This window comes from Heteronotia binoei, chromosome 6, assembly GCF_032191835.1.
Source record: "Heteronotia binoei isolate CCM8104 ecotype False Entrance Well chromosome 6, APGP_CSIRO_Hbin_v1, whole genome shotgun sequence".
Lineage (NCBI taxonomy): Eukaryota > Metazoa > Chordata > Lepidosauria > Squamata > Gekkonidae > Heteronotia > Heteronotia binoei.
Window position 1 is genome coordinate 146773621 of NC_083228.1, and position 25858 is coordinate 146799478.

Below are 25858 nucleotides of genomic sequence, written 5' to 3' on the forward strand. Positions count from 1 at the left end.
GGCAGGAAGCCTGCAAAGTGTTTCCCCGGGGATTCTGGGAAGAACTCGGGAAGCCCCCTGCACTTCCGGTGGATCCCCACCTGCCTTGCACGAAAATAGACTCCCCCCCCCCTTCATCCAGGCCAGTATTGCCCACTCAGACTGGCAGGGCCTCCACAGGGCCTCAGGGGTCCTTCACATCACTCCCTCCCCGCAGTCTTTGGACAGGAGACCTTCTGCATGCCAAGCAGATGCTCTGCCCCTGAGCCACAGCCCCCCCTCTCCTAATCCCAGCTTTCCTTTCAGCCTACAGACGGTGCTAGTCCTCAATGCTCTCAGGCAGCCGCCCAGCCCTGGGGTCCATCACAGTCAATGTTGACTGCTCAGACGGCAGCAGCTCTGCAGGGTCTCAGGCTGAGGTCTTTCGCATCACCCACTGCGGGTTCTGTTTAACAGGAGATGCTGGGGATTGAACCAGGGATACTCTACCACTGAGCCATGGATCTCTGGGCCTGGAAAGAGGGAGGGGCGCTCTGCTTCATGCTGAAGGACCATTCATCTCTCAAGAGTGCCCATCATTCTGACTGGCAGCTGCTCTCTTTCATACACCAGACCTTTTAGACTGGTGACTGGACTGGGGCTCTTCTGCAGGCAAATCAGATTCTCTGTTCCTGAGCCCCCCCCCCCAAGCTGGGTTTTTCTCCCCCACCCCCAAAGCGGTTCCTATTTATAAGATTTACCAGGCTGCCTCATTACTTGACCAAATGGGCCAGAGGGCAACAGGAGCTGACCTCCTGTGTCCTTCGCAGGGACGTCTTTGTGTATGCCAAGCAGAGGCTCCACCACTGAGCCACTGCACTTCCCCCGTGCAAAATAGGTCTTTGGCATTAATGTCTGTATAGTAGAAAGGGCCATCAAGGCACAGGTGACTCACGGTACCCCGGGAGGGTTTTCAAGGCAGGAGACCTACAGAGGTGGTTTGCCACTTCCTGCCTCCGCAGAGTGACCCCGGACTTCCTTGCTGGTCTCCCAGCCAAGCATTAACCAGAGCTGACCCTGCTGAGCTTGCGAGATCTGATGGGATCAGCCGGATCTATCCAGATCATGGCAAGAAGTGCCTCCGGGTTGCAGCTGCCTTCCGGCAACCCCAGCTGGGTTTCAAGGCCAGAGACTTCCAGGGGGCCTTTGCCATCGCCTGGCTCTGCGTGGCCACCCTGGACTTCCCAGGTGGAGCCGGCTCAGCTTCAGCAATCGGATGAGGTGGGCCGTCCAGGTCAGGGCAAAGGTATGGATGGGTGTGGAGGCAGCAAGAACCTGCAACCAAATTGCAGTCACAAGTTCTTTCAGAGCTGTTCTCTCAAGAGCAGTTCTCTCAGACCTCTCTCAGCCATACCTGCCTCTTGGGGAGTCTGTTGTGGGGACGGGAAGGGAAAGGAGGTTGTAAGCCACTCTGAGACTCCTAGTCCTTGGATTTATATCCTAGTGAAGGACAGGATATAAATCAAACACCATCTTCTTCTGTGAGATATGAAGTGGTCTTCTGGCTGATTCTTTTGAGCTTTGGAACTACACAGAATTCATCAGGATTTCTGAATGCCCCAGCACTTTGTTGATTATGAGCATATGAAATGAATAATGCATAAGTACAAATGTGACAAGATTTCATTTCATTTACCCCATCCTTTCCCCTTCCCTTGTACCCCCCATTCCTATTTTTCCTGAAAACCTAATAATGGTAAAGGTAGTCCCCTGTTCAAGCACCAGTCGTTTCCAACTTTTTATGGGGTGGTTCCCCAGTCAACCTAATAAAACCATTTAAAACTAAAGTTGGAAGGGGCTTCCAGGGTCATCTAGTCCAACCCCCGGCACAACACAGGAACTTCACAAATCCCTCCCTCCCCCACCAACACATCCCCAGTGACCCCTGCTCCATGCCCAGAAGGTGGCAAAAACCTCCAGGATCCCTGGCCAAAGCGGCCTGGAGAAGAATTATTCAGGATTTCACAAAGCATCGAGGCTGCATCCCGGGCGCTATAAACACACAAAGAGTTTCCCCACAGTTGTCACTTCGCCGTCTGGACCAACCTCAGCCACTAATACACCTTGTGACCATGGAGCCCTCCCTTCCCTTTCGGGAAATCAAACAGGAGCCTTGTCACCACAGCAAAATCGCAAACCAGAAGCAGTGTCCAAAGCCAGGGTCAGGGTGCCAAGGAGTTCTAACCAGTCAGGAACTGGAATCAAGAAAGAGCATGGATGCAAGCCTGGGAATTGACTTGTTGCTTCCACGAGGTTGCCAAGTCCCAGGTGTGAGTTATATGGGAGCCTCAATCAGCCAGCTCCCTGGGTGGCCGTAATACTCCTAGTATTCGGGGCTAAGAGACTGGAAGCATTGGCGCGCCTTGTGTCTGCGTTCTGAGTAGGCTTCCCAACACTCCCGCCCTGGCGGGGAACCCAGGGTTTCCACCCTCTTCCCCCGCTCCCCAAAAAAATGGAAGCGGGGGGAGAGGAGGGAAACGGCGCCGGGGAGCATGGCGAGTCGCCCGGAGGCCGCCGCACCGCTGCCGCCCCCTCCCCGCCCACCGCAGTTGCTCCTCCGAGATGGGCCCAGGCTGAGCCCATCTCGGAGGAGCAGCCAAGAGACGGCAGCTGCGCAGGGGAGGGCGAGGCAGGCCAGGAGCATGGCGAACCGCGAATCCGGGCCCTTCTAGGACCCGGACTTGCGGCTCGCCACGCTCCCGGCCTGCCTCCATGCCCCCCCTCCGCTTCCACTCCAGAGGCTGAGCGGGCGAGGCGGCTGCGGTGCGGCGGCCTCTTCTCCGCTCGCCATGCTGCTGCTCCGAGATGGGCTCAGCCTGAGCCCATCTCGGAGGAGGAGCCACGGCGAGCGGAGAAGAGGCTGCCGCGCCGCAGCCGGCTCTTCTCCGCTCGCCGTGGCTCCTCCTCCGAGATGGGCTCAGGCTGAGCCCATCTCGGAGCAGCAGCACGGCGAGCGGAAAAGAGGCGGCAGCTGCGGGGCGGCTCGCCACGCTCCCCGGCGCTGTTTCCCCCCCTCCCCCTAGCTCCACCCCAGTGTCTCCTGGCTCCACCCCCAAAGTCTCCTGGCTCCACCCCCAAAGCCCCCAGATATTTCTGGGGTTCGACTTGGCAACCCTAGTTCTGAGAATCTTTTCCAAAGGCGGTCCTGCATTCTTGAGATGGGAAGGGGAGAGCTTGGAGGAGACTGATTGTCAACAGCCTGGAATGTGGGGAGAGTGATTGATGGGCCAGCTGTTGCTTCTTTGGCTTCCTGGTCTGTTAACCCTTCCAGCTCCCTCTCCTCAGGGCTCATGACAAATATAAGCCCCGAAGGCTGTTGCGATCTGCCAATCAACATCTTCTGGTCATCCCTGGCCCAAAGGCCGTCTGTCTTGCCTTGACCAGGGCCCTGGCCTCATCCTGGTGGAATCAGCTCCCTGTGGAGATATGGACCCTACCGGATTTGTTACCTTTCCGTAGGGCCTGTAAGACGGAGCTGTTCCACCAGGCATTTGGTTGAGGCAGGCGGACGCCCTTTGCTTTACTGCCTATACCATCGGCTGTCCTCCCCCACAGTGATCTGTTATTTGAACTATTGCCACTGATTACACTCCAACTTGCACTATGAGCTCGCCCGCCTTTGTAATACTGTACTATGTTGTATTGCTCTTTTTTACTGGTTTTATTGTACTGTATTTGCTTGGTTTTATCTGAATGTAATCCGCCCTGAGTCCATTTGGGAAAGGGCGGAATATAAATTAACCAAAATAAAAAAGTAAAATAAAATAAAAGTCGTTCCCTAACAGGTGTATGGGTGGATGTTGATTTTGCCCATTTCCAGGGCTGGCACCTGCGGAAGTCCTCACCCAGAGGAGCAGAGCTGTTGTGGGGGCACAGAGGGGGAGAGGCAGTCTGGCAAATACAAGTGTCCAGGGCCATGAAGGGCTTTCTGGGTAAGTCAACACTTTAAATTGAGCCCAATAACTTATGGGCAGCCAGTGGAGAGGCTGTAGAAAGGGAATCCAATTCATGCCCCATCCAGCTCCCATAATAGCTGAGCTGTGGCATTTTGCCCCAACTGGAGTTTCTGAATTAAGCAACTCTGATAACATCTTTAATGAGCTCTGTGACGGAACCGGCCCGATTCTGCCTTCAGACCCGGTCCCGTCAACTCCCTGTTGAGTCGCCAACTCCTGGAGGGAGCTATTTCTCCTCCGGCCACTTGGGCTTGCTGCCACCACCTGCTCAGTCTAGGGGTTCAGATTGAGAGGAACAGGACTCCCAATTCCCCTCTCCAGCTCAGAGGCCAGGCCTCAAGGTCCTCTGCCACCCTGTACTTGGGTGTCACAGAGACCACAGCACTTCTTCGGGGAACCCCTGGAGGATTGGCACCTTATCCAACTGCATGCCTTCCCCCTTCCCCGGGGCCCCCTTTATAAAGCAGCGTGGTCTAAGCGGTCGGGATCTATGTGGTACAGAGTTTGACTGCCAGCATTCAAAATAGTAAAAATATTTAATTAAAAGAGAAAAAGGAAAGAAAAGAAAAACAAAACAAAAACAGTTGCATGTAAACGTTCCGCACAGCACAGCACAACAAATAAAAGGTTGATTTAAACGCATCCTACCGTTCCTGGGCTAAACTTGCCTTTCCTTGGGGATGTCTTACTCGGTCTGCCTGCCTGGGGTCCTTTTTCTCTTGAGTAGGCCCCTCCCAGAAGCAGCAGCCCCACACTGGCCACCTCTTTCTTTTGAGCGCCAGCTGCAGACTGCCTGTTCCCCTCTAATTCAAATAAGGAGCAAACAAAAGAACTTCCTGCCTCTCTAGGAGGCTTTCCTCCACGAGTCGATGGTTTAACTCCGGAAGGGAGGGGGGGGGAGTAAAGGGAAGACTAGGCCGCAGCCTGCCTGGCAGTTTCATGTTCCCTTTCAACCAAGCATCCTCATGAACTAAGATGGCATTTCTCCACAAGCTCTGACTTTTCCTTAGCAGTTTTCTGATTCATAAACACTTAATCTAGGGTTGCCAAATGGCTGGAGGGGAAGTGTGCTGTCCCTTTAACAGCATGTGGGATATTGGGATGTGTTTGAGGACTGCAAACATGGCTAATGTTCCTGCCATAGTCTGAGCATTTTTAACATTTCGTCCTATTTAGCATAAAATTTCTGTGTACATTCAAGCTTTCTAAAAGAGCTCTTCTGATGGGCTAAGCCATTACACAGTTTCTCATGTAGATTCTTAGATACTGTCAAAGATATCCATGCCAACTGAATCTCTTTCCACTTTCTGAGCATTCAAAGAAGTTTTCCCACTGCGTGGATTGTCTGGTGCAGCTGAAGAGTGCCACTCCAACAGAATCTCTTACTCTGAGCAAGTAAAAGATTTCTCCCCGTATGGATTCTATTGATGCAGTTCGTGATGGCCACTCCGACTAAATCACTTTCCACACTCTGAATGTTCAAAAGGGCTCTCCCTTGTGTGCGTTTGCTGATGCAGTTTTAGAGTGCCACTGAGACTGAAACTCTTCCCACACTCTGAGCATGCAAAAGGTTTCTCCCCTGTGTGGGTTCTCTGATGCAGTTTTAGATTGCCACTCTGACGGAATCTCTTTCCACACTCTGAACATTCAAAAGGTTTCTCCCCTGTGTGGGTTCTCTGATGCCGTTTTAGTTTGCCACTCTCACTGTATCTCTTCCCACACTCTGAGCATTCAAAAGGTTTCTCCCCTGTGTGGGCTCTCTGATGCAGCTGAAGATGGCCTCTGTGACTGAATCTCTTTCCACACTCTGAGCATTCAAAAGGTTTCTCCCCTGTGTGGGTTCTCTGATGCAGTTCTAGATTGCCACTCTGACTGAATTTCTTTCCACACTCTGAGCATTCAAAAGGTTTCTACCCTGTGTGGGTTCTCTGATGTAGCTGAAGATGGGCGCTGTGACTGAATCTCTTTCCACACTCTGAGCATTCAAAAGGTTTCTCCCCTATGTGGGTTTTTAGATGGTGTCGAAGACTGCTATGGTCACTGAATTTCTTTCCACATTCCGAGCATTCAAAAGGTTCATCCCCTGTGTGGGTTCTCTGATGCAGTTGAAGATGGCCACTCCGACTGAATCTCTTCCCACACTCTGAACATGCAAAAGGTTTCTCCCCTGTGTGGGTTCTTAGATGGTGTCGAAGATTGCCATGGCCACTGAATTTCTTTCCACATTCTGCGCATTCAAAAGGTTTCTCCCGTGTGGGTTCTCTCATGCAGTTGAAGATGGCCAATCTGACTGAATCTCTTCCCACACTCTGAACATTCAAAAAGTTTCTCCCCTATGTGGGTTCTTAGATGGCGTCGAAGACTAACACGGACACTGAATTTTTTTCCACATTCTGAGCATTCAAAAGGTTTCTCCCCTGTGTGGATCCTCCGGTGCTGGTGAAGATTGCCACTCTGACTGAATCTCTTCCCACACTCTGAACATTCAAAAGGTTTCTCCCCTGTGTGGGTTCTTAGATGGTGTCGAAGACTACCAAGGTCACTGAATTTCTTTCCACATTCTGAGCATTCAAATGGTTTCTCTCCTGTGTGAGTTCTTTGATGCTGCTGAAGAGGGCTACTCTGACTGAATCTCTTTCCGCACTCAAAACATTCAAAAGGTTTTTCCCCTGTGTGAGTTCTTTGATGCAGTTGAAGAGTGCCACTCAGACTGAATCTCATCCCACACTCTGAACATTCAAAAGGTTTCTCCCCTGTGTGGGTTCTTAGATGGTGTCGAAGACTGCTATGGTAACTGAATTTCTTTCCACATTCTGAGCATTCAAAAGGTTTCTCCCCTGTGTGGGTTCTCTGATGCAGTTGAAGATGGCCAATCCGACTGAATCTCTTCCCACACTCTGAACATTCAAAAGGTTTCTCTCCTGTGTGGGTTCTCTGGTGCAGTTTTAGATGGCCACTCCGACAGAATCTCTTTCCACACTCTGAACATTCAAAAGGTTTCTCCCCTGTGTGGGTTCTTAGATGGTGTCGAAGATTGCCACGGGCACTGAATCTCTTTCCACATTCTGAGCATTCAAAAGGTTTCTCCCCTGTGTGGGTTCTTAGATGGAGTCGAAGACTGCCACGGTCACTGAATTTCTTTCCACATTCTGAGCATTCAAAAGGTTTCTCCCCTGTGTGGGTTCTCTGATGCTGTTTAAGCTGGCCACTCTGACTGAATCTCTTCCCACACTCTGAACATTCAAAAGGTTTCTCCCCTGTGTGGGTTCTTAGATGGTATCGAAGAGTGCCTCTGTGACTGAATCTCTTTCCACACTCTGAGCATTCAAAACGTTTCTCCCCAGTGTGAGTTCTTTGATGCCGTTGAAGAGTGCCACTGTGACTGAATATCTTTCCACACTCTGAATATTCAGAAGGTTTCTTGCCTTTGTGTCCTCTTTGTTGCACAAGGAGCTGTGATCTATTTTTGAAGTACTTTCTATACTGACTGGATGTACATGCCTTAATTATTCTCTGATTTGGAAAATGTACATTAATCCTTTTTTCTTTCCTCTTCTCAAGCTTACAGCTGCCTTCCTTTCTCTTAGGTCTGCTTCGATATCTTTTGTTTTCTTTCAAGTCTTGATCTTGATCTGGCAAGTGCTGGAGAAGTTCCCCACCCTCCTCATTTCTCTGATCATCCTCTGCAGGAATAAAGAGAGAGCTCCCATTAACACCTGGGAGGGCAGGTAATGTCCAAAAACTTCTTTGTGACTGATGGCTCTTCAGTTTCTTCCAGCTTCCCTGATCTTAACCTCCTCCCACCTTTCCCCAGAATGTCTAGTATTTAAGAATACCTCATCCCCTCAAGAGCCACGGCTGAGCTTGTCATGCCAATTAACACCCCAACTCCAGACTCAATTCAGCTGTCAGCCAACACCAGCATTTCAGCAGAGGGATCTGTTGTCAGATTCTGTGCAGCAGTCCCTCAGTCCACCTCTGTGGTATTATTCAAATAAGGTTTATTTAAATGATGAGCATGTTCACAGCAATGACTGGTTTTGCTAAAACTGACCTCTTCCGGACAGGCCATATCCTTCTAAATCCCAGTTCCATGAAGGCCTCCCTTTCTGCCTCCTTACCCAGCAGGCTGCATGATTGTACCAAACCAGATGTTGTTCAGAACTGAATCAAAAAAAAACCCATGGCTACTCCTTGCCTGTTCCCTTGACAGAACCGTGAAGGATACTCACTCTCAGCCCGCTGAGTTGGGAAGGAAGTATGTCCTTGGGATCCCCTTGAGAAACTCTCCAGCCTTTCTTCAGATGTGAAATCATTGTCTTTCTCCATAAAAGTCTCTCTTATCCCTTCTTCTTTGACAGGGGAAGGGAGAGAGGGAGGGAGAGAGAGAGCATTATTTTATGAGGATGGGAAGAAATTCAATAGTACAAATTCTACTGGAAGGATGGACCCACAGTCAAGATCGTAGCCTACAATCTCAACTAGTATAAGGGGGACAGATCTGTGAGGCAAAGCACAGGGTTTACGTGAATTTTGTGGCCTGGTCTGACCTGCAGGTGTTAATGATTTGACTCTCCCTGTCACTAACATCCTTATTATTTTCAGGGCCAGACTCAAGACTGTGGTAATTGGTTAATTGTGAGACCCTTTGTGTATCCCATTGTGTAACTAGGAGGGAGGGGGGGATTGGGAGTGTTCTGACAGCCTCTGGATAATTCCATCAGGGAGGACCCTGATTGGATTTCTTGGATCACCTGACTCTGCAAGGAGAGAAAGTATAAAACTAGTAGAGACCAGAGAGAAGCCATGCAAACTTTATGCTCATGCTATTCTAGTATGCTTTGATATTTTCTTGCTTCACTGTGATGAAATTCTTTTGTAGAATACCTTAGGCTACAGATGGAATACTTATGCTGTAACAAGAAGTACTGTCTAATACCAGGTATTTCATGTATAAGACAGAACAGTGAGCTTTCCATGGTTTTCTGTTCCTGCGCTGTAGAAATTGCATTCTTTAGTAATGTCTTGTTTTCAAATCCTTCATCAATCTTTCTATATTATAAAAGGGTCTGCCTTACCAGTGTGAACCCACTGAACTGGGTGATGTTCAGGTGCCAAGACTGGGGACCCAGGCTTGGGGTCTTGACAAGATCATTTCCAAATCACAGTTAAATGGGATGTTTGTAATTCTATCGAAAGCAATGGGTGTGTTGTAAATGTTATGAAAAGAGAAATCAGGAACTAGCCCCTTCCAGAATCTTTCTGAGCATCCCAGTTCTTGGCCAGCCTGAGCTCAGTATGAAGTCCTCAGGGGAGGAGGACTCCTCAGGAGAAGGGGAGTCACGCATGGCTGGCCCTGAGTCAGCAGAAGCAGGAAAGAGGCTGATGAGCTGCAGGCTGACCAAGACTCACCACCACCAACTGATCCAGAGCCACCACCCAGCCCTGATGCAGCAGGTGAGGCTCAAGTGATTAAGAAAGGACTTGGGAATCTTCAGTCTGGAGAAGAGGAGGTTGAGGGGAGACATGATTGTTCTCTTTAAGTATTTCAAGGGCTGTCACTTAGAGGAAGGTGGGGAGCTGCTCCTCTTGGCAGCAGAAGAGAGGACTTGTAATAATGGGTTCAAATGGAGGGTAGGAATGTACCTGCTGGATATAAGGGGAAACTTTTTTACAGTAAGAGTTGTTCAACAGTGGAACTGGCTACCTAGGGAGGTGGTGAACGCCCCCTCAGTGGCAGTCTTTAAGCAGTGGCTGGACAAACACTTGTCAGGCATGCTTTAGACTGATCCTGCATTGAACAAGGGCTGTTCACTGTTTGGCCCCTTCCAGCTCCATGATCCTACAATGGTGAGGGGTCTGGAGACCAAGGCCTATGAGGAAGGCTGAAGGATCTGGCTATGTTTAGTCTAGAGAGGAGATGACTAAGTGATATAATAGCTATTGTCAAGTATGTGAAGGGGTGTCATATAGAGGATAGTGAATAATTGTTTTCTGCGGCCCCGGAAGGTAGGACCCAAACCAGTGGGTTGAAATTAAATCAGAAGAGTTTCCACTCAAAATTAGGAAGAACTTCCTGACAATTAAGAGCAGTTCTACAGTGGAACAGGCTTCCTTCCTCTCCACAAGCGGACTCAGGGCAGCTAACAATTAACCAGAAATTACAATTCCAAAATCATTAAACTTAGACAATATTGAAATCTTTTAAAACAACATTGTGGTGCTATTCAGAAGAAATTAGATGGGCGGGATCAGAACTTTCTTCAGCAGGCAATCTAGTTCTTTCATTGCGACTTTTAGCTGACAGTGGTACTTCTTGTGGTCTCCAATTCCTCAGCCTCTGTTGAAGGGGCAGCCCTCTCCCATCAAGACATTATAGGCCAACTGAAATAATTCTGTTTTGCAGGCCCTGCGGAAATGGGAAATATCCTGCAGGGCCCTTATGGCCTCTGGGCGGGTGTTCCACCTCACCGGCACTACCACCGAGAAGGCCCCGGCCCTTGTAGAGTTCAGTCTGGTCTCCCTTGGTCTGGGGATGGAGAGGAGATTTTGAACTCCCGAACACAATGCTCCCTGGGGAACATTTAGGGAAAAGCGGTCCCATACACAAACAGGCCCCCGACAATATAGGGCTTAAAAGGTCAATACCAGCACCTTGAAAGGGATTCGGAACATGATAGGCAGCCAGTGCAGCTCTTTCAGCAGTGATTTAATGTGCTCCTGTTGAGGGAGCCCCATTAACAACCACGCTGCAGCATTCTGCACTAGATGTAATTTCTGGATCAGAGTCAAGGGCAGCCCCATATCAAGGGCATTACAGTAGTCTATTCTTGAGGTTACCGTGGGCATGGATCACCATTGCTAAGTTGCTACGCTCCAAAAAAGGGGCCAACTGCCGTACCAGCTGCAGATGGAAGAAGGTGGATTTGATAGGGGCTGCAACCTGGGCCTCCATAGTCAGAGAGGACTCCAGCAGCACTCCCGGGCTCTTGACCTTCAGGGCCGGTATCAACGGTACCCCGTCAAAAGCCGGCAAAGGGATCTCCCTTCCCGGGCCACTGAGACTTCAGTTGACTCAGCTTGAGCCAAGATATACCAAGGCTTGTAATGCCAGGTCCAGATTGCCTGGGATGCAGATTCTAAAACCAGTCCACCAGGCTTACCTGCACCCTTTGAGTATCTGAGACAGAAGCTAAGATGGGAGCTGCAAGCGAGGAGGCAGAGTGCACCTCTCCTGGCCCACTGCCAGTTCCTTCCTGGCGAAAGCTTGCAGTCACTGCAGCAGGACTCCCAAGCAGCTGTCTGCTGACAAGGCCTTGTTAGGAAGGGCCTATAAAACCTACTGCTGGGAGCCTGCATGTTATGGAAGCGACAAGTTATTCTGCTAAACTCTGCAACCACAGCTTGATGCATTGCTGTTCAACAGTTTGATCCATGCATCATCCCAGGGGTAGCAATTCACACCTTTGGCACTTGTGGGAGATCTTCCTTACCCAGAGAGATGACGCTCCAATAGTTCTCCTGCATGACTTCCCTGTAGAGAGCTTTCTGGCCTGGATCAAGTAGGTCCCATTCTGCTGGGGTGAAACAGACAGACACCTCTTCAAAGGAAAAGGGGCACTGGAAGAAAAAGCAGATTCCCTCATCAGAGATCATGCCAAACAGAGACTGCACACTGGAAGGGAACAGTCTGGGATGGAACAGGATGTACGTCTTGGCATAGGTCAAAGTAGTGGTATTCAGAGCCTCTCTCACCTGGACCACTGTAGAAACTGCAGGAGCAAAAACACCCCTGAGAAAGGAGGGGGGAACCCAGGCTGTCCCCTGCTCATTCCCACCTGGACTGGAGGTAAAGCAGATGTTTCCACACCTCTGGAATGACTCAACAGCATCTCTCCACTGCCTGTTAGGAAGAGAAAGGAGGAAGGGTGTTTGTTGTGACTTCCTATTCCATTTGCTTGTTTGTTCCTCACTTCACACACTCCCTTCCCAGAAGTTGGAAACCTTGCTCTGTGTACACTCAGCACAACCTTTCACCCTTTTTACTAAATTCTGGGAAAGGCCAAAGAGAAGTACTCATAAGAGCATAAGAGAAGCCACGTTGGATCACGCCAACGGTCCATCCAGTCCAGCACTCTCTGTGTCACACAGGGGCCAAAAACCCCCAGGTGCCATCAGGAGGCCCATCAGTGGGGCCAGGACACTAGAAGCCCTCTCACTGTGTCCCACACATTGTTTCACCCTTTTTATGAAATTCTGGGAGAGGCAGAAGAGAAGTGCCCATTAGCCTCAGGGGGTGATGAATGCTGCCAACATATTCCAGGCTTCTGTGAGACCTGAAATGTTCCCTGTGAACTCTGGAGTTCCAAAGGTTGCAGCATCCCTGCTGGATCAGACCAAACGGCCAGGAATCCCCTTCTCCTGCCAGCGGGCAGTGGGCCCTTCAGTCTGGACTGGGGGTGGAAATGACATCAAACGACATGTCTCCACTACATTCAGCCCAAAACACAGACTTCACTTAAGAGCTCCTGGAGAATCTAGGGTAGTATCAGAGCCAAACTTCACACCAAGACCCTCCCCGGATCTCCTGGGGTTTGAGGGCACAGCCGGTCATCGCTCCTGCAGCACCCTACTTCCTACAGGGCCTGCCAGGTGCCCCTATAAGAGAGAGCCCAAAGCTAAATTTCCGCATGGTTATTTGGCCCTTAAGAACTGGTTTTCAGCGTTCAGTGCTGCCCCAGAAGGCAGAGGCTCCCTTTATTCACCCAGATGAATAGCTCTGAACAGGTTTGTCTGATTTTTTCTTTTTGGAGCCACCCTGAGTTCCTCCTATGGAAGGAAGGTGAGACAGGAATGCTCTAATGGCACTTCCTTTTTTTGGCCACTTTAGGACAGAGTGTTGGACTGGATGGGCCACTGGCCTGATCCAAGATGGCTTCTCTTCTGTTCTTATGTTCATTAAAGGGAGGAATTGCCTGCTATGAATTTGTCTAATCCCCTTCAATAAGAATCACAGTCAGTGGACATTCAGTGCTGTCTGTTCTGTGAAGAAGTACTGGATTCTTTTCCAGGCCTGCACTCTCCAACCATCACATTCAGGGAGGGCCCCAAGTGTAAACAGGCAAAAGGAGCCCTTACCACAAGAGAGGGCATCTTGGGCACCCTCCTGGGCCTGCGCCCTCTGCCCTTCCTCCAAGGAACCTCGTTCTGCCTCAGGGAATGGAGCTTCTCTCTCCATGGATGGTCCCCACATCTGAAAGAGCAGCGAGTGAGAAGGGGAAGAGATGGAACGGAGAAGAGACCAAGCAACGGATCCTGCCCCACTCCCAGACTCTGCGCTCTTCTATCAGCAGACCCGGTGAGCTATCTAGAGACATAACTAGATTCTCTAGAAGAGGAGGCTGCTGAAGGAGGCTGTTAAAGCTTCCATTTGGATGATTAACACTTGGGCAAATATCTCTCAGGGAAACTTTAGGATGAGGTCTGATATCATTGTTTGAATTGGACACAGCTGGAGGAAACCCCCTCACCTGCTCTGCCTGCCTCTTCTCCTCGGCCTGACTCAGGAGGAAACCTTCAGCCAAGGCCACGGCCTGGGAACTGGTCTCCGGCCCACATTCCCTGACCCAGCACTGCATTTCCTGGGGCAGGAGGGCTAGGAACCTCTCCAAGATTACCAGCTCCACCATCTGCTTCTTGGAGTTCCTCTCTGGCTTCAGCCAGTGGCTGCAGAGTCGATGGAGCCGACTGCAAACCTCTCGGGGCCCATCAGCCTCAAGCTGCTGGAACTGCCGGAAGTGTTGGCCATGCACCTCTGAGTTCTCCGTGACCTGAGAAGATGTCTCTGGCACGGGGCTTTCCCAGCCTTCACCACCACTCCCAGCTCGGGTGGGAGGGGGGCCTTTGCTTGCTGTCTTGCCAGCTGCAGCTCCTTCTGGGTCCTGCTCTTCCATCTCCCTCCGTTTGTCTTGAGTCACCTCTGACTGGGTCAAGATGCCTTTCGTCACTTGACTGTAAGGAGATTCAGAGACAGTAACATGTCACATGGAAAGCGAATGAGAATTGCCCTGGTAGAAGCATTTACGCAATGGAATCTGCTGGACTTCCAAAAAATATGGAGATATGACTCCTTTTTTTCTGACATAGATGAATTAAAGATGGATGATGAATTAAGCCAACAAGAGATTGTACTAGACTGGTGGACGAAGTTACAAATCAAATCCAGATTTCCAAAAGATAAAATGATAGGCTTTGCCAAAGATCAATCACCTTTCGATAAGATAGTATTTGGACAAGAAACTAAGCAAATAACTAATTTTATAATTTTCTCTTAAAGTTAAAGATGCAAGATGAGATATTCAAAAAACTGCATGAATAAGTGGGCCCAGACCTTGGGACATAATATAGACTTAGAAGCCTGGGAGAAAGTGTGGAAATGTAATATAAAAATGACGAGATCAATGAACTTAAAATAAAATATCTGTAAAATGTTTTATAGATGGCACTTAACTCCAGACAAATTAGCAAAAATGTACCAAAATATGTCAAATAAGTGTTGGAAATGCAAGAATACAACTGGAACTTTTTACCATGTATGGTGGCTATGTGACAGAACCAAATCTTATTGGAAGATGGTACACAATCTACTACAGAAGATCTTGAAAATACAAATTAGATTTCAACCAGAGTTTTTTTATTAAACATTCTACTGTTTATTTAAGAGTATATTTAAGAGTATGTTTAAGATCATAAAGAGGACCAACCCAAAATAAATTCTGCCACAACTACCAGAAGATCATTCCAGACAGACCGGGTCTCCAACCACAGGGAGCCCTTAATATACGCAGTGACTACAGCTAGAATAATCTATGCCAAATACTGGAAACTACACGAAATACCAAGAAAAGAGGAGTTATTATCTAAGCTTTTATACTTTGCAGACATAGACATACTATCTGCCAGACTGAGAGATGCCAATCTCTGTGAAACTAAGAAATTATGGAAACCACTATATAACGGGTTACGTTATAATAAATAAACTTCCAAAATAAGATAATAAGGTAATTTATGATAACTACTGCCGGGTAAAATTATATTCTTGTCTTAGTAGGAGCTTTAAGAGATGTTAATGATTGTATTACTGAATGATAAGAAGTATTTGCAGAGAATATTATAAAATGACTGATACTGATGATGATACAAAATGAACAATGTATAAGTAGAAACACTACAAAATTTTAATTCATGTACCCTACCCTTTTCCCTTTCCTTCCCTGTCCCTTCCCCATTCCCTTTCACCTGAAAATTCAATAAATCTATTAAAACACCAGAATTGCCCTGGTAGATCAAAACTAAAGTGCTCCCTGTGGTTTGGAGACCCGGTTTAATACAATATTCTTAAATGACATACCAAGCTGTTTTAGATATGCCTGCTTTGTTCTTTCGAAAAGTTAACTGTCTCTGTTGGGCTCTTTAAGGATGTTACAAGCTTAGCCTCTCATTACATTGGTTCAATCTGTCTGAGGGGTTAATTCTTAAGGGAAACTGGAGCCTCAAAAGGACCAGGGGGACTGGTGACCCTTTAACCATTGTCTGTTTCTCTTCAATAGACCTGAAGGGTTAGGCAAAAGTACCTGTTTCAAAAGCCACGGGGGTCCCCCTTTGCACTGTGGGGTTCACTTGGTTAGATCTGCAGTAAACATGTCTTTGGGGGAGGCTGAAAACCAGCTCCTCATGGCTCTCAACTAGAAGGAAACTCTCAGTGCAGTTGCAGGACTAGATATCATGATAAATGTAACCACAGGGGCTCAGTTAATTACTCTCAACATTCCAAAATTAAGAAAGCTACATTTGCACATCAATCTCCAATTTTGATATATGTATTTGCTTCTCTATGTCCCCCCCCCCCAGAATTAAATCAAACAAATGGTGAACACGTCAACAAAGTTAATTCTTCCTGTTTGGTCCTTGCATCTATTAAGCATCTGTATTACGTTGTATGCTGATTTCCTGCTCAGTGGCAAAGGGGCATAACTAGCTGCAAGCCACGGCTCTGGTTTGGGGTTCAAACCAGGCAGGGCCCAGAACAGCCCCTCTCTTCACCTTCCCAAGCCCCCTCCCCCCCGTCCACACAGCAGGGTGGGCATTGACAGGTGACCCATCCAGCCTAAAGTGTCAGAAGGACGAAGGCGGATTGAAGCTTCTGTTAAACAAGGTGGGAATAAAACAACAGAAAGAGGAGAGGAAAATCACCGCTTGGGAGGAGACGATTTTCAGAGCCTGAACAGAGGGACGTTGAGGAGGTCCCAGGAACTGTGAATAGGTGTCTGGAGGCATTTTTGGGATGGATGAAGGCAAGTGCTTAGTTTGCCTCCCTCCGCCCACCCCCCACCGCCGCTAGTCCCCTCCGGCCCACTGCCACTCCACTTGCCCGCTGCCACCACTATGGTGGCGATGCTCCCCTCACTCCCTTCTCCCTGCTCTTAAGAAAACGCGCAGGTGCAGGCTGCGAAGCTGGCAGAACTTACTTTTAGCTGTGGCGAGCAGGGGGAAGGGAGGGAGCGGAGCACTGTCACCGTGACGGAGGCAGGCGAGCAGAGCGCTGCAGTGGGGGGGGGGGAATGCTGCGCCGGGGGGGGTCTGCCTAGGGCGCTATTCGCCCTAGAGCCACTCCTGTTTGGGTTAATCATAGCTATCTCAGAGTTGTCCTTGAAAGCGCAGCTGCTGTGAGAGCCCACTCAGCCCCACCCACCTCACAGGATGTCTGTTGTGGGAAGGAAGGGAAAGGAGATTGTAGGCCGTTCTGAGACTCTGTCCTTGAAAGGGCAGCTGCTGTGAGAGCCCTCTCAGCCCCACCCACCTCACAGGGTGTCTGTTGTAGGGAGGAAGGGAAAGGAGATTGTGAGCCGCTCTGAGAGTCTGAGATTCAGAGGACAGGGCGGGATATAAATCCAAGATCATCTTCTTAAATAGACAGATTCTAATCGTCTCTCCCTCAGCCTTCCTTCTGCTGAACTTTTCATAAATAGATTTTTATTTTGTTTTCAAAAAGGAAAAGGAAAGGTCTCCTGTGCAAGCACCAGTCGTTTCCGACTCTGGGGTGACGTTGCTCTCACAACGTTTTCACGGCAGACTTTCTATGGGGCGGTTTGCCATTGCCTTCCCCAGTCTTTTACACTTTCCCCCAGCAAGCTGGGGATTCATTTTACCAACTTCGGAAGGGTGGAAGGCTGAGTCAACCTTGGGCCGGCTACCTGAATCCAGCTTCCGTCGGGATCAAACTCAGGTCGTGAGCAGAGGGCTGTTTTAGATAAGGATGAAGATTATGATAAATGCATTCTCAAGGGTTTCCAGCTGCAGGCTGGGAAATACCTGGACATTTTGAGGGTGGAGCCTGGTCTTCAGGGGGGGAGGATGCCGCGGGGTCCGCCTTTCAAAGCAGCCATTTTCTCCCGGTGACCTGGTCGAGGTTGCCTTGAGTTCACTTATCCCAGGAGACTCCAGGCCTCACCTGGAAGTTCTAAATCAAAGACAAAAGAACAACAGGAGTGACTGAGCAGGAGCCAGCCACGCACAACAAAACCCCAGCTCAGGGGACCCCCACCCCCTCCACCTCCCAGGCCTGCTCTGCACCCAGGGAAGCTGCAATGCAGGGGGTTCCAGGCACGGAAGAGGCGAGGCGGCAGTGAAACCCCAGCTCTTTATTAGGAGCAGCATGAGGCAGGCTGGAGCACTGGGCCAAGGGGGCCAAGGATCAGGCTTCCCGCTGGCAAGCACGCTATTGGGTCATTCAAGCCAGCAAGGGTCCCGTGATGGGAGCAGGGCAGCAGGGATTTGGATCCCAATGAGCCTGGCAGGAGGACCGCCCATTTCAGTCCTTCCTTGAGTTCACACACCCAACAGGAACCCTCCGGAAGCTAGATTTGGAAGCCAGTTTCTCCAGGGGGGACACTCCAATCCAAGCCTGGGGGGGGGGGAGTTGCATTTCTGCCTGGGGAGCTTTAGAGATCGCCCCAGGAAAGCTTGGGAATGGGATGCCCCAAAACAGCAAAGTGGGAGGGGAGAGGGAGTCGGAAAAGGGCCTGCAGAGCAGCTTCACCCCTCCTGAAAGGGGGCGGGGACCCCTTAAGGGCTTCTGGAGGGCAGGACTCAGGGAAGGGGGGTCCCCTTATAGGCTTCTGGAGAACATAAGAACATAAGAGAAGCCATGTTAGATCAGGCCAATGGCCCATCCAGTCCAACATTCTGTGTCACACAGCGGCCAAATATATATATATATACACACACACACACTGTGGCTAATAGCCACTGATGGACCTCTGCTCCATATTTTTATCTAACCCCTTCTTGAAGGTGGCTATGCTTGTGGACGCCACCACCTCCTGTGGCAGTGAATTCCACATGTTAATCACCCTTTGGGTGAAGAAGTACTTCCTTTTATCCGTTTTAACCTGTCTGCTCAGCAATTTCATCGAATGCCCACGAGTTCTTGTATTGTGAGAAAGGGAGAAAAGTACTTCTTTCTCTACTTTCTCCATCCCATGCATTATCTTGTAAACTTCTATCATGTCACCCCTCAGTCGACGTTTCTCCAAGCTAAAGAGCCCTAAGCGTTTCAACCTTTTTTCATAGGGAAGGTGTTCCAGCCCTTTAATCATTTTAGTTGCCCTTTTCTGAACTTTCTCCAATGCTATAATATCCTTTTTGAGGTGCGACGACCAGAACTGCACACAGTACTCCAAATGAGACCGCACCATCGATTTATACAGAGGCATTATGATACTGGCTGATTTGTTTTCAATTCCCTTCCTAATAATTCCCAGCATGGCGTTGGCCTTTTTTATTGCAAACGCACACTGTCTTGACATTTTCAGTGAATTATCTACCATGACCCCAAGATCTCTCTCTTGGTCTGTCTCTGCCAGTTCACACCCCATCAACTTGTATTTGTAGCTGGGATTCTTGGCCCCAATGTGCATTACTTTGCACTTGGCCACATTGAACCGCATCTGCCACGTTGACGCCCACTCACCCAGCCTCAACAGATCCCTTTGGAGTTCCTCACAATCCTCTCTGGTTCTCACCACCCTGAACAATTTAGTGTCATCCGCAAATTTGGCCACTTCACTGCTCACTCCCAACTCTAAATCATTTATGAACAAGTTAAAGAGGATGGGACCCAGTACCGAGCCCTGCGGCACCCCACTGCTTACCGTCCTCCACTGCTAAGACTGCCCATTTATACTCACTCTCTGCTTCCTATTACTCAGCCAGTTTTTGATCCACAAGAGGACCTGTCCTTTTACTCCATGACTCTCAAGCTTTCTAAGGAGCCTTTGATGAGGAACTTTATCAAAAGGTTTCTGGAAGTCAAGGTAAACAACATCTATCGGGTCTCCTTTGTCCACATGTTTGTTCACCCCCTCAAAGAAATGTAACAGGTTAGTGAGGCAAGATCTTCCCTTGCAGAACCCATGCTGAGTCTTCCTCAATAACCCGTGTTCATCAATGTGCCTACTCATTCTGTCCTTGATAATGGTTTCTACCAACTTTCCCGGTATTGAAGTCAGACTGACTGGCCTGTAATTTCCCGGATCTCCTCTGGAACCCTTTTTAAAGATGGGGGTGACATTTGCTACCTTCCAGTCCTCAGGAACGGAGGCAGATTTCAATGAAAGATTACAGATTTTTGTTAGAAGATCCACAAGTTCAACTTTGAGTTCTTTCAGAACTCTCGGATGTATGCCATCCGGACCCGGTGACTTATTAGTTTTTAATTTGTCTATCAGTTGTAGGACCTCCTCTTTTGTCACCTCAATCTGACTCAGGTCTTTCAACACCCCTTCCAATATTAGTGGTTCTGGGGCGGGCAAACACTTCTCATCTTCCACGGTGAAGACGGAGGCAAAAAATGCGTTCAGCTTCTCAGCCATTTCCCCATCCTCCTTCAGTAATCCTTTTACCCCATGGTCATCCAAGGGCCCCACTGCTTCCCTGGCTGGTTTCCTACTTCTAATATATTTGAAGAAATTTTTATTGTTGGTCTTTATGTTTTTTGCAATATGCTCCTCATAGTCCCTTTTTGCCTGCCTGATCACAGTCTTGCATTTGATTTGCCACTGCCTGTGTTCCCTTTTATTAATCTCACTTGGACTGGTTTTCCACCGCTTAAAGGAGTCCTTCTTACCTTTTACAGCTTCCATTACTTTGTTTGTTAACCATGCTGGCCTCTTCTTATACCTGTTTGTGCCTTTCCTAACTTGTGGTATGTATTTTATCTGAGCTTCTAGGATTATAGTTTTAAATAGTCTCCAAGCTTCCCCAAGGGTTTTGACCGTATTTACCTTTCCTTTCAGTTTCCTCCTCACATGCCTCCTCATCTCAGAGAATTTACCCCTTTTAAAGTTAAATGTGGTTAAATGGGCAGGATTCAGGGAAGGGGGTCCCTTTAAAAGCATCTGGAGGGCAGGACTCAGGGAAGGGGGGTCCCCTTAAAGGCTTCTGGAGAGCAGGATTCAGGGAAGGGGGTCCCCTTAAAAGCATCTGAAGGGCAGGACTCAGGGAAGGGGGGTCCCCTTAAAGGCTTCCGGCGGGCAGGACTCAGGGAAGGGGGGTCCCCTTAAAGGCTTCCGGAGGGCAGGACTCAGGGAAGGGGGGGTCCCCTTAAAGGCTTCTGGAGGGCAGGACTCAGGGAAGGGGGGTCCCCTTAAAGGCTTTTGGAGGGCAGGACTCAGGGAAGGGGGGGTCCCCTTATAGGCTTCTGGAGGGCAGGATTCAGGGAAGGGGGTCCCTTTAAAAGCATCTGGAGGGCAGGATTCAGGGAAGGGGGGTCCCCTTAAAGGCTTCTGGAGGACAGGATTCAGGGAAGGGGGTCCCCTTAAAAGCATCTGGAGGGCAGGACTCAGGGAAGGGGGATCCCCTTAAAGGCTTCTGGAGGGCAGGATTCAGGGAAGGGGGACCCCTTAAAAGCATCTGGAGGGCAGGACTCAGGGAAGGGGGATCCCCTTAAAGGCTTCTGGAGGGCAGGATTCAGGGAAGGGGGTCCCCTTAAAAGCATCTGAAGGGCAGGACTCATGGAAGGGGGGTCCCCTTAAAGGCTTCCGGAGGGCAGGACTCAGGGAAGGGGGGTCCCCTTAAAGGCTTCCGGATGGCAGGACTCAGGGAAAGGAGTACCCTTAAAGGCTTCCAGAGGGCAGGACTCAGGGATGGGGGATCCCCTTAAAGGCTTCCGGAGGGCAGGACTCATGGAAGGGGGGTCCCCTTAAAGGCTTCCGGAGGGCAGGACTCATGGAAGGGGGGTCCCCTTAAAGGCTTCCGGAGGGCAGGACTCATGGAAGGGGGGTCCCCTTAAAGGCTTCCGGAGGGCAGGACTCAGGGAAGGGGGGTCCCCTTAAAGGCTTCCGGATGGCAGGACTCATGGAACGGGGGTCCCCTTAAAGGCTTCTGGAGGGCAGGACTCAGGGAAGGGGGGGTCCCCTTAAAGGCTTCTGGAGGGCAGGACTCAGGGATGGGGGATCCCCTTAAAGGCTTCCGGAGGGCAGGACTCATGGAACGGGGGTCCCCTTAAAGGCTTCTGGAGGGCAGGACTCAGGGAAGGGGGGGTCCCCTTAAAGGCTTCTGGAGGGCAGGACTCAGGGAAGGGGGGTCCCCTTAAAGGCTTCCGGAGGGCAGGACTCAGGGAAGGGGGGTCCCCTTAAAGGCTTCCGGAGGGCAGGACTCAGGGAAGGGGGGTCCCCTTAAAGGCTTCCAGATGGCAGGACTCAGGGAAAGGAGTACCCTTAAAGGCTTCCAGAGGGCAGGACTCAGGGATGGGGGATCCCCTTAAAGGCTTCCGGAGGGCAGGACTCATAGAACGGGGGTCCCCTTAAAGGCTTCTGGAGGGCAGGACTCAGGGAAGGGGGGTCCCCTTAAAGGCTTCTGGAGGGCAGGATTCAGGGAAGGGGGGTCCCCTTAAAGGCTTCTGGAGGGCAGGATTCAGGGAAGGGGGGGTCCCCTTAAAAGCTTCTGGAGGGCAGGATGCAGGGAAGGGGGGTCCCCTTAAAGGCTTCTGGAGGGCAGGATTCAGGGAAGGGGGGTCCCACTGAAGGCTTCTGGAGGGCAGGACTCAGGGAAGGGGGGGTCCCCTTAAAGGCATCTGGAGGGCAGGATTCAGGGAAGGGGGGGGTCCCCTTAAAGGCTTCTGGAGGGCAGGATTCAGGGAAGGGGGGGTCCCCTTAAAGGCTTCTGGAGGGCAGGATTCAGGGAAGGGGGGGTCCCCTTAAAGGCTTCTGGAGGGCAGGACTCAGGGAAGGGGGGGTCCCCTTAAAGGCTTCTGGAGGGCAGGACTCAGGGAAGGGGGGTCCCCTTAAAGGCTTCTGGAGGGCAGGATTCAGGGAAGGGGGGTCCCCTTAAAGGCTTCTGGAGGGCAGGATTCAGGGAAGGGGGGGTCCCCTTAAAGGCTTCTGGAGGGCAGGATTCAGGGAAGGGGGGGTCCCCTTAAAGGCTTCTGGAGGGCAGGATTCAGGGAAGGGGGGGTCCCCTTAAAGACTTCTGGAGGGCAGGATTCAGGGAAAGGGGGTGGGGTCTTACACCCTCCTTGCCAGCAGCATGGGGGGTGGGGCTGCAGCCGCGCCTCCCTTCCCAGCGGCTACATCAAGTGTCTCCCCCACCGAGTGGGTGGGCTCCTTCCCTGTCCCTCCCCCTGGAAAGAGAGGCTCACTGTGGCTCTGCAGGTTGGGGAAGCCCAGGGGCTCCCCTCTCTCTTTCCCGGTTCCTGCTGGCGGCCGGGGAGAGGCTGCTGCTTTTGCAACCGGCGGGGGGTGCAGGAGGCCCGGGCGGCTGCTCCTCCTTTCCTTCGGCCCCTTTTGTCCCAAGACCGCGGGGCGGGCACCTCTTCCCAGCAGAGTCCCTTTGCAAAGGCCAGGCCCGGCCAGGCACGCCCCCCTCCCCTCCCCTCCCCTTCGGGGAGTGGCGCTCGGAAAGGGGCTCCAGCGCCCCCTGGCGCCCCTCCTCTGCTCTGCCGGGGCTGCAGCTCGTCCAAACCCCTCGCCGGTGGGGCTGCACCGCTTCGGGGTGCAGAACAAATATCTCTCTATCTATACCTCATGCAGCTTTTGTAGGATGAGCTCAGCGTTGTGGCGTTCTGAATCAAACTCTGGGAAGGAAATGCCTTCTTTTTGGCCCAGGTTGATGAGCAATAGAATAATTAACAGCCATTTCCCACCTTCTGACATGTTTCTGTTTGATGGTTTCCCACGCTCAGGCCACCCAGACCAAAGGTTTTCTGAATGTGTTAATTTGACTATTCTGCTCTTGGCTTTTAACTTCGTACCACTTGGCTTTCCAAACCCCAGCAGCTCTGCTTCCTGTACCTCATTCCTCCTCTGAAGCAGTGTGCTTAGAGAGCACACAGAAAGCTTACGTTCTGAATAACACTAGGTTGGTCTTAAAGGTGCACTTGAGTCCTATTTTGAAATAAAACTCCGTTGGTCTTAAAGGTGCACTGGACTCCTGCTTTGTTCAGCTGCTTCAGACCAACGCGGCTGCCCGCCTGGATCAACCTTCCTGCCTTTGGAGGCTTGTTCCAGAAAACGTCGTGAAAGCAACGGCTGGAGTTTGCGCAGGGGGACCACCTTTACCTTTTGTTTTCTTCCCAGACCACTGGGAGGGGCCTCCTTGCACCCGGGTCAGAAGGGTGCAAAGATCCAGCTTATACCACTGGATGCATACAGGAAACAATTTACAAAAACAGTTTTTCTTATTACAAACGGGGGGGGGGGGTTAATTCTTGAAACCCACCTGTGTGGGAGGGGGGTCAGCAGCACTCTGGGATGCCCCCTCCAGCATCACATCTGTGCCCAGAATCCTAGGCAGGCAGCCCCACAGCTGTTTCCCCTTGCAGGGCTGCCCAACCTGGGGCAGCTTTTCCTCCTAGCGCCCCCACCCCTTTCCCCAGCCTGGCTTCTCAAGCCCCCGTCCTCCAGCTCTCCTGCAAACAAAGCCAGATCCTCACAAGGAGGACTTCAGTCTTTCTCCCCTCCCTGTATCCTCTCTAGGAACTGCACGCAGTCTTGTCTGCTTCTTAACCTTTTACTAGCTGCCGGGCGCAGAAGCAAATGAAAGAAGAGATTGAAGGTGCCTTTTAAGTGCCAACCCCGCCGGGAAAATCTGCTCTCCGGTTCCAGAGGTATAAAACTTTGCTGGGGTTTCTCTGACACCTCGTCAGCCAACAGAAAGCCAGGCAGGAAACCAAAGGGAGTGAAAGATTAGCCCAGAGAAGAAACAGGGACTGTTCAAGCAGTGGTTTGCTTATTTTTTAAATCTAATGCAATACAAAGGGAGCATAGGGGAAATAAATAAAACTATAAATCTAACATACAAAGATCCAGCTTATACCAGTGGATGCATACAGGAAACAATTTACAAAAACAGTACATAATATGCTGGGTATTAAGAATTGAGGAATGGCCTATATTCATTCTATTAGGCAACAAAGAATTTTTCCCAAAGAATTCCAACTCTGGGGCTCAAAGTAAATTCTAATCTACAGCAGAGGCGGCCAAACTTGCGTAACGTAAGAGCCACATAGAATACAAGTCAGGTCTTTGGGAGCCACAAAACATGAACGCCAGAAGTTGGAGGGAGGGAGGGAGGGAGGAAGACAAATAGAGGGAGGGAAAGGTGGAAAGAAAGCAACTTTACCTGTAAATGCATTCTCCAAGCTGGCTTGGCTTAGAGAATTGATTTAAAGAGACAAATGCCTTCTCAAAGCTGGCTGATGGGGCGGTGGGGCCTTCGAGAGCCACACGATATGTGTGAAAGAGCCACAGTTTGGCCACCCCTGATCTTTAGCCAAATCAGTATCATTATTGAAGAATGCTTCAGGAGTCCTTCTTGTCTCTCAGGGTTTTTGAATGGCTGGCCTCTTTGAAAGGAGTCAGAGATGGGAGTCCACAGAATCAACAAGAAGGGGCATTCAATAAACAACACAAAAGGATTTGGGTTGTAGAACAAATCAGAAATCTAAAGAAGACAACGACTACAGATTTAAAACCCGCCCTTCTCTCTGAATCAGAAACTCAGAGCGGCTTACGATCTCCTATATTTTCTCTCCCCGCAACAAATACCCTGTGAGGTGGGTGGGGCTGAGAGGGCTCTTACAGCAGCTGCCCTTTCAAGGACAACCTCTGCCAGAGCTCTGGCTGACCCAAGGCCATTCCAGCAGGTGCAAGTGGAGGAGTGGGGAATCAAACCCGGTTCTCCCAGATAAGAGTCCACATACTTAATCACTACACCAAACTGGCTCTCAAATCACAGCTGAAGCAAAGCGTTGATCTTAACATGGCGTATTAAATGATACAAAATTTACTTTGCAGGATCCTATATAAACTAACACAGTACCACAGACCACAGTCTCTAAATATTTTTCCAATTTAAATTTGTGAGTCATTTTGGACACTTGGGAGTCTCCTGCCTGCGTAGAAAAGCTCCTCAGGCAGGCTGCTCCCCAACAGGTGTATGGGCAGTTGCTGATTTTGCCCATCTGCAGGCTGGCACCTGCGGAAGACCTCACCCAGAGGAGCGGAGCTGTTGTGGGGGCACAGAGGGGGAGAGGCAGCCTGGCAATTACAAGTGTCCGAGACGAGGAAGGGCTTTCTGGGTAATAGCCAACACTTCATATTGAGCCCAGTAACTGATGGGCAGCCAGTGGAGAGGCTGTAGAATGGGAATCCTATACATCTGAGGTCCCCAACCACTGGGCCGGGGACCGCCCCTTTTGCTCGTCTGGAACCTGCGTGGATGGAAGAGGCAGCACGGCCTTGCTCCAAAGCTGCCTCCCCTTGCAGGAGAACCAGCCCCGGAAGGAAGCCAGACACCCTATTTCATCTGCCCAGTCCAAGGCCAGT

At 50.3% G+C, this 25858-nt stretch overlaps 1 pseudogene; it reads right to left on the minus strand.

Moving 5' to 3' along the window:
* Positions 1-5431: 5431 nt before the first annotated feature.
* Positions 5432-17484, minus strand: LOC132574408 (zinc finger protein 420-like; annotated as a pseudogene).
* Between the last annotated feature and the right edge of the window lie 8374 nt (positions 17485-25858).